The sequence below is a fragment of the Cryptomeria japonica genome, chromosome 4, assembly GCF_030272615.1.
Source record: "Cryptomeria japonica chromosome 4, Sugi_1.0, whole genome shotgun sequence".
NCBI classification, from domain to species: domain Eukaryota; kingdom Viridiplantae; phylum Streptophyta; class Pinopsida; order Cupressales; family Cupressaceae; genus Cryptomeria; species Cryptomeria japonica.
The window spans coordinates 151,678,877-151,687,531 of NC_081408.1; the positions used below are offsets into that span (position 1 = coordinate 151,678,877).

Genomic DNA, 8,655 nt, shown 5'->3' on the forward strand with positions numbered 1-8,655 from the left:
ATAGATGAACAAATTAGTTGACATGGATGTTCCCTTGACTTATGAAAGGATGAAGCCAAAAGAGTCTACTTGTGACGATGATTAGAGGACTGTCAATGATGTTAGGATTCATGCAGATGAGGAGAGTCAAGCTCCTAAGAGAAGGAAGAACACGTTAGCAGAAGTCAAGGCCAGAGGGAAGAAGATTGAGGAGGTGAAGAAGAAATAGAAGACTATCACTCCACTTATCATTCCTTCACCCCCTCCTAGTGTCTCATCAATCAAAGTGATTGAAGTTATAGAACAGAACAAGGAGACTCAGCAGTGTTCCAACACAGTGATACTACTAGAGAATATTCAGAAATTCTATGCCACAATGACATCTACACCTCCTAATGATAATAATGATTAGTTGGAATCCCCTACTGTCCTTTTGGAAGTTAGTCTGGGAAATGAGGTATATGATTGAACCAGGGATAATCCTGATGATAATGATGATGTTATCTTGGCATTGAAAAGACTTGATCGAGAAATATGTCTCGATGATGGTATGGAGATGGCCGCTATTCCTAAATGGCTGATGAGAAGTATGGAGAAAAGTAAACAAATTATAGAGGTACAGCTTATTGACGATATTGATGAGTACCTAGCTAGGAGTGCTAAGTAGAAGGAGCCCAAGAGAGCGGAGATTTTGTCACACATAGCTAGAGATGAGACAGGAATGCGGATTGCACAGATTGTTGTTCCTAAAGCAAGCATGACAACGGACATTGCTACTCCTATGGATTTCCATATCACTTCAGTTGCCCTTGGTCATACATCCAGAAAATAGGAATTCCATGAGATTGGTGAAAACCTCTAAGCAATTGATGCAAGGTTAGATAGAGAGGTTGCAGAGAAAGAAAGGTATAGAGAAGATAATATCAGACTCAGAGAGTATATTGTAGGGACTAGGTGTGGAGATCCCATCCTTATTTCCCCTATTGTCATTGACCATGGAATACATTCACACTGTGAGGTGGTAAGAGGTACACTCTCAGAGGTGGAAAAGTGGATTGAGAGCACAAGAAAGCAGGTAGATGATTTCCTTACTTAGTTTCTCCATGCATAAGATAGGACAACAAGGCTTGTATTCAGAATCTAGTATTTGGAGGGAGTTTGGGAAGAATTCCTGCCTATTCAAGACAAGACTATTCCACGCCTCCAGGATTTGAAGAAGATTCCTAATTTCACCTTGGTCAGTGAGAACATTGTGCACAGTGGAGACAGATACGATTTCCATGGCTGGTATTGTTCACTAGCCATGAAAAAATCAACTTATGAGAACGCCCAGTCGAGTTGTATGGAGATGGAAGGATTAATTCAGGACATTCAGATAAAGATCATTTCCTCGATTGAGGAATTATTGGGCATTGATGTTAGTGATGCTAGTGGTTTACACTTAGCCGAATTAAGAGATAATATGAAATTTATGTATTTTTGCCAGTTGGACTCTTTGAAGAAGAGTCAGATAGATGACTTGGTCTCTTTGTTGATTCATGTTCATAGTTCGTAGAAGCTCATGTCAGAGTGGGAGAACACTTTGAATGGTTGCTCAGACTCATTGGATGTGATTGATTTACAGCAGGATACCTTGCCTACCATATCCATGGAGGAGTTAGATTCAGTATTGGCTAGATTCTTGGAGTATGCTAGGAAAGAGAGAGAGATACCAAGAGGAATCTTCTAGAAGATTCCCTATATGATGACTAGGTATCTTTTAAATGAGCTATATGTTGGTGGCACCATTTTTTATGTAACCCTAATTAGGGAAATTTTAGGGTTTTGTTGGCATGATCTCGGTCATTGATCTTAGATCAATCTGGGTCATCCATTTTGTAAGAGACTCTATATATGCCTCCTTGTCTCTCATTTGTAAGAGGGAGAGTTTTTGTAGAATTTTTGGTATATGCTGCAGCTATTTGAATCCTAATCATTGTTCAATTGTTGGTGATTTTGATCTTCAAGTGTTGTATTTGCACTCATGGTTCTCAATTCCTCCAAGTTAGATTGGAATTTAGATTAGAATTTATTTTCATGTATGTTAGATTGAGTGGAAGATTTGTTGAGTTCATTTGTGTGGAATCCTTAATCCATACCACTAGCCTCTTGCCGCTAGTAAGTGCACCTTGTGTGGTCAACTGGAATTTGAGTAAGCATAACTTCAACTATTATTCATCCATTGACAAGCATCAACTTGGATGGTGTCAATGTTTGATGGTAATAGCCTGAAAATCTTTAAGTATACCTTAGACGATTGCACTAAGCTTGTGTCAATACTTGATTGTGAGACCTTGCCTGGTTTGATTCTACTAGATCCATTCATCATCTCCTACATTCCTAGGCTTAGAATATATTTATTGAACCCTATTCCTTTTGCCCATTTTTAGTAAGAAGTAAATCCACAGCCATATTGATAAATCTTGAGTTGTCAGCACCCCTATTCCGCATCATTCATGATAATCCAAACATTTGCGTAAGTCCCCAAGTGAAACACACCAATTCACATCAACCATTGAGTTACCCACTCGTCAAGACTTGACATGTAGAAACCTTGGAGTCATCTTAGTTGATCTCATTCTTAGAATCTGAGGTGATTTTGTTCAAGAGAGGGTAAATTATCTTGGTAATTTATTTTGTATTGTTATGTGCATAAAACACACATCAACACATCCCAAATGATATAGAGGTGAAGAAGAAGATGTTTTCTAGACTACCCCTCAGTTTCATCAGGGAAGGAAGATTATTCCATATGGCCGATCAAGTTCAAGACAGTGGTAAATATCTCCCAAGAGCTTATGCCAAAGAAGATAAGGAGATCAAATTCAAATGGGTAGATTTGGAGATTAAATATTTGAAGGAATTAATGAAACTAGTCCTAGAGTACACTCACATATGGATAGATGTGCAGCACCAAAAGTTGAAGGAGCAAAACATAACACCAACATTCAACTTAGAAGAAAGAATGGAAGAAGATGAAGCTAGTGCAAGTGGTAGCACACCCCAACCATCTCATTCAAAAGGATCCAAGAGGAAGGAAGATTGTGGTGAGAAGGAACTCATAAAGAAGCATAAATCGGGTGCAGATCATCCCCTTTTCCAATTAGAAAAGCTAAGGATGGAAAAAGAATTGAGTCAAGAAGCCAATGAATCAGGTGAATCTACAGTTCACAATACAAAAGGCAAAGAGAAAGAATCTCAAGAGCAAGAGGAATTCACTTGTCTCATTCAAGAAATTGAAGATGGCTGTGAGGATGATGATGAAGCTACTTCACCACCTAGAGATTAACATATGATCAAAGGAGCACAAATTGAAGAAGGGAGATCTTCTATTCTAGATGGGCTAAAGGAGAGGCTAGCTCAAGACTAGTATTAGAAGAAGAAGAAGAAACATATGGCATAGCAACCCTTCTAAGTCAAACTCGAGAAGTCACTAAGAAGACAAAAGCTACGAAGATGTCAAAGGTAATTAGAGATGAATCAGGATCAGGGAAGTTACAAATAGGTACTTCACGAGTTGAAAAGTATTAGGGAGAGATTACAACTGATGAGTATGATATGGAGACCATTGACTTGGCTCCACTCACGTCCGAGCAAGCTATTGGTGATGCAATTGATTCAGTCAAGTCCGTCAATGATATGTTGAGAGCTGAAATAGAGAAGAATAGAAAATTGGAAAAGGAGATAAATGCATGGAGGAACTACATTCAACAATTTCAGCATCCTTTGATAGATAAAAGTCCAACAGCTACACCACCTCCTTTGCTTCCTGTAGAAATAGTAGATCATATGGAGAAAATTAGGAATTCAACACAATTGGCAGATGCAAGGATAGAAGATTCATATACTAGAGTGAGTAAGTTCATGAAACGTATCATGCAAACACTTGATACAGCTATAAGAGTCCTTGGAAGAACTCATGTGCTTATAGAGGATTCTGAAGCATTCACTCATGCTAGAGATATTATCATCTCGGTGCTTCAAGTAATAAGCAGGACACCAAGAGAGATTTTATCCAAGGAAAAAGTAAGAAAATAAGGAACAATGCCAAATCTTTTGCAATGGAGTAGCTTGCTTCGCACAAAGAAGATTATTTTTGGAGAAATTGGAAATGGATGTGACCAAGTTCAAGACGAAATGCATCGAATACATGGTAAGATAGTAGTAGTGTAGGATAACTTGAGGAGAAAGATTGATTATAGTTATTGAATCCAAAGAATTACAAGAAATAATAAAGATTATCTTCTACGATGAAGATGGTATGGTAACCAAAGAGAAAATGAACAATATGCTCGAGTTTGTGATTTTGGTAAGCAAGGTTCAAGAGTTTGAACCTGAATGGGAGGATGCCATCATCAAAGCCTTTGACGAAGTGATGCACATGGAAGAGAAGCTCAAGTCTCTACTAGAAATCCCGATGAAGGAGATAGAAGAAATGGTGACTAGATTCATTGAATATGCTAGGAAGGAAGGTGAGAAAGGGAACCAAATTCTAGAAGACAGTTTGTTATGATCCTATGTAGCATTTCACATTCCTATTGGAGGACGCTTCCTCTATTTCTGTATCAGCATATGTTTCCTTCTTATTGGTTCATTCATGGTGATGATTATCTAGATAGGGTTTTCATTTGTGTCAAACCCTAATTAGGGTTTAGGTGGCAAAATCTTGGCCTTTGATCTTCATTTGATCTTGACCCTTCATTGTATTTGGAATCTTTATATAAGCTTCACTCATTTTCATTTGTAAGGTTAATAGTTAATGGTTAATAGTTGATAGCAAGAGACAATAGTAAATAGCGAGAGAGTAATAGTAGCAAGAGTAAGACTTGAAGAATTGTTGTTATTTAGTCATTGGATTAATGAAACAATGAAGTTATGGTGTTTTTACTCAATCCTTGAAGCTCATTGCATGGTTATTCTATCTTCTCAAGCTAGTCTTGTGATGATAATTTTAGCATAGAGTACATGATGGAATATCGTATTTGATATGTAGTGAAGCTCGTTATCCATACCACTAGCTTCCTTGTTGATTGTAAGCGAGCCTTGCATGGTCAACTTGTGTTTTAAAAGTGTTTAAGTTCGATTATTGTTCAACTTTTGATATGCATTCAATTGATGGTGTCTATGGTTGACAATGATTTGAAAACCTTAGAACATTCTTAGAAGATTGTATTAGTTCTAGCAAAGTTGTTCATGTATGGCAATGCTATAACTAGTTGAGCTTCATTTGTATTCATTCTTCATCCATTCATGCTAGAATAGCTTAGAATTCCCTCTAAACCCTAAGCTTTTGCCCTTTTTTTAATAATCATTTAGTAGGTTTTAGAAAGAAACCTCATTGCATACCATCCGCTAATCAATTGTTGAGTCTTTTTAAACTATAAATGCCCTTTGATGAAATGACAATTACAACAACCAACTAAGCTTATCCACACGTAGAGATCCTACATTCAGAACCTTGGAGTCTTTTTGGGTGATCCTTAAGAAAATCTTCAGCATCCAAAATATTTTGTTCAAGAGAGGGTAAGATACTTTTGTATTTTATTCTAAGTTTGCATGTGCCTAGTGAACAGATCAACACTACCCTTCTGGGAACCTACATGGTTATAGGAGATGGTGTCCTCACCCCTTGCATCTATGGTACTCTACTTAATTCATGATAAATCGCTCAGCTCATGTACAAAATTACATCTTTTTCCATCTAATTTGTTCAAGTAATCTCAATAACACTTATTTGTTTATATATCTTAGTTCTCTCAGTAGTAGGAGGAATCAAGAGGGTCGACAAGTCGCTAAACTAGGGTGAGTTTTTTACGTCTCTTTTGGAAGGGATAGGAAGGGTTGGTCGTCCATAGATATCTGACTTTATGATTTCTTTGCAGATGTAGTTGTGATGATCTCTGTGATTATTTCAGTTGTTTGTATTATGTGTCTAGAGCTTCAGAACCAATAAAGTTGTGTGTATGTTCGGCCTTGCAATATTACTATGGTTTTTGCTTATTGGGTCCATCGACATCTACAACTTCGCTAAACATGACAAGGTTGTTCTACATGCCTTCAATCTAATGTGCATCATCGACTACTTTAAAAGAAATTCTAAAAAAGGCTGGCTCTCCTTGGGAGGAGTTGTTCTCTACATTACAGGTATGTAAAATCATACCCACTTTTTCTTTTATCAGTAAATCTGATCGTGCATACAGAGTTAATTGATTGCAAAACTTATCATGCAGGAACTAAGGCCATGTTTGTAGACTTGGGTCATTTTTTAGTTCGATCTATTCAGGTGAGTACCACCTTTGACAGATGTACAAGCTTTATTCAAGAATTGAATTTTAAGTTCACATAAACTAACTTACACTTGTGATACAATTGTTCAGATTGCATTTACTGGAGTAGTTTATCCTTGTTTGATTTGTGCCTAGGTGAGTCAAGCTACATACCTTCGAATATTTCTAGAAAATGTATCAGACAGTTTTAAGAAATGAATTCCAAGTAAAGTATTGCATCATTTCTTCCACAATCCACTCACAAATATGGTAAGCTAAATTGGTAGAAGCAACAACTATGAATAATATGATGAATGAGGCATTGAAATATATGGTTTTTATATGATTCAGATCCTCTATACATGCCCATGTTTGTTGTTGCTATTTTGTCTTCAATTATTGCAAGTCAGTTAATGATATTGGCTACATATTTTACCATAGTAAAGCAATCCATGTCGATCGTGTGCTTTCCTCAAGTTACAATCGTCCACACATCTCTGAAATATGAAGGGAAGGTGTACATAACTGAGATCAACTACATTCTCATGGTTCCGTGTGTAATTGTTACCACTTCTTTCAAAGACACAACAAAAATCGGCAATGCCTATGGTATGCAGTCCTATAACAACACCTTTTTAGGTTATAATGAAGATTTCATACTTAATAGAAATTAAGTAAGAAGCTTATAATTTGGCATGTTGGTGTAGGAATAGCTATGGTTGTAGTGATGATAATGACCTCTACCTTCCTCGCTCTCATAATGCTCGTGATATGGTAGACAACTGTTACTAGTGGGCACTTATGTGGTCGTATTTGGAACAATAGATCTTATCTTCTTCTCAGCAGTGCTTTGGAAGGTTACAGAAGGAGGGTACCTACCTTTATCTTTTGCATCTATATTATTATTTGTGATGTACATATGACACTATGTACATGCAAGGAGATATGAATACGAGGTGGAGCAAAAAATGTCAGCAGATTACGTGACAAGCCTTGGTAGAATTACCTCAAGGGATTCCCGCTATATTTTCACACTTCATAACAAACCTCCTAGCCTTGCATTCTGTAGTTGTATTCGTGTGTTTCAATTTTAATGTTGTCTTACTAAAAGCATTGTTTCCTGATATGGGAAGAGCGCTGGAATTAGAAGCCATGGTTGTTAAAGCTTAGGTAATCTCACAATTTCTTCTTTCTCTAATTCTTTTGCATGTATGTTAGCAGTATAATATGCTCTGCAAGTGCAAAAGATACAATAACAAATATTTGATTTTTCATATATTTCATTATTAGTAGTTTTTTTAGCGAGTTGAACATTTTGAAATTCAAAATTTGCAATTGGTAAAAACGGCAAAAACATATGTAATATGAAAAATAAAAAAATGTGTATGTTATTACCAAACCAGTCTATGTTAAGATTTAGATTAAGGCAAGCTAGACAAAGAGATTGACTTTTTGTTTTTTTGTTTCTAAGGAGAACCCTTATGCATCAAGTGTTCTCAGAAAAGCTGGACAAATGAAAAATGAGCAAGATATGAACATTGAGAAACTAAATGAAGAGTTGAGTCAAATGCAAAGTTATATGGCAGAGATTGAATGGTATAAAGAACGTTGTTGTAAGAGGCGCTATAGCTACTATGATTCTTTCAAACAACACATGGAACAACAAGATCAACATGTAAATTTGGCTCGTATAAAGCTGGAAATTGTTGAAAAGGAGGAGAAGCATGTATTACCAAGTGATTTCAGATGCCAAAATAAATGGATCAATGCTGGCACAACATATAAAAGACTTGTATCATAAACCTAATTTTTGTAGCATATATAAGACTTGGCAATTATAAACCTAATTTTTGTATCATCATACTTGTTTAATGAATATTTGTCAATATATTCACTGTCAAGCTTTTCATTAAGAACATGAGAAGTTTGTTGTTTCTTAAATAATTATCAATTTTGTTTAGGAAATCAAGCTTGTTTTCTTGGATGAAGTTAGTTTGTATTGTTTATTTTTTTAATACATTTTGATTGAAAAACACACAACAAATATTTAAAATAAATTGTTTATTTTTTTAATACATTTTTTAATATTATCTCTAGAGAGACAATAGTTGAGATCTTAAGACATATTGTCTCTCAAAAGACAATATGATTTTAATTGAAACTATTGTCTCTCTAGAGACAATATGTCTTTAAATGCCAACAAATGTAAAATTGTCTCTACAATGACAAAAATAGTTCTATTTTATATTGTCTTCATAGAGACAATATTTTAAGACGATAATTTGAGACACTCGGTTAAAGCCTATATTTAAGACAATACACAACTTTTTTTTTTTTGTCTCAAAATATTGTCTTGAATATTATTCTTCGT

At 35.8% G+C, this 8,655-nt stretch overlaps 1 pseudogene; it reads left to right on the plus strand.

The window, feature by feature from the left end:
- The first annotated feature begins 3,576 nt into the window (after positions 1 to 3,576).
- LOC131874970 (potassium transporter 5-like) lies at positions 3,577 to 8,085 on the plus strand (annotated as a pseudogene).
- Positions 8,086 to 8,655: the final 570 nt, after the last annotated feature.